This window comes from Penaeus monodon, chromosome 27 (assembly GCF_015228065.2).
Source record: "Penaeus monodon isolate SGIC_2016 chromosome 27, NSTDA_Pmon_1, whole genome shotgun sequence".
Lineage (NCBI taxonomy): Eukaryota > Metazoa > Arthropoda > Malacostraca > Decapoda > Penaeidae > Penaeus > Penaeus monodon.
This window is the reverse complement of record NC_051412.1, coordinates 26680417-26680798: the sequence shown is the minus strand read 5'-3', so window position 1 is coordinate 26680798 and position 382 is coordinate 26680417.

Below are 382 nucleotides of genomic sequence, written 5' to 3'. Positions count from 1 at the left end.
TTTTGTCAAAAGATATATCGCAATACTTCCTTTTAACTGTTAGAATTATGTTTTGATTTAAAAAATACTATATACGTGGTAAATATTTGTGATAATGATATTCATGTTTCCACAACTGTAAATGGATTTCGCTTCTTAAATGAGGAAAAACACAAAACGAAATAAATATATAAAATACTCTCTTTTCATTAAACCAGTCTTAAATACACACGTACGCACACACAAGCACAAATCACCAAAGAAAATCCCATTTCACATGAAATAAATAACTGGCAGATCCAACAACAACAATAACACTCGACTTCATTTCCTTTTTTTATAGTCAGGTACTTTAATTAATCTATAAAAATCACCATACACAGATAATACACAGTCTGTCTTT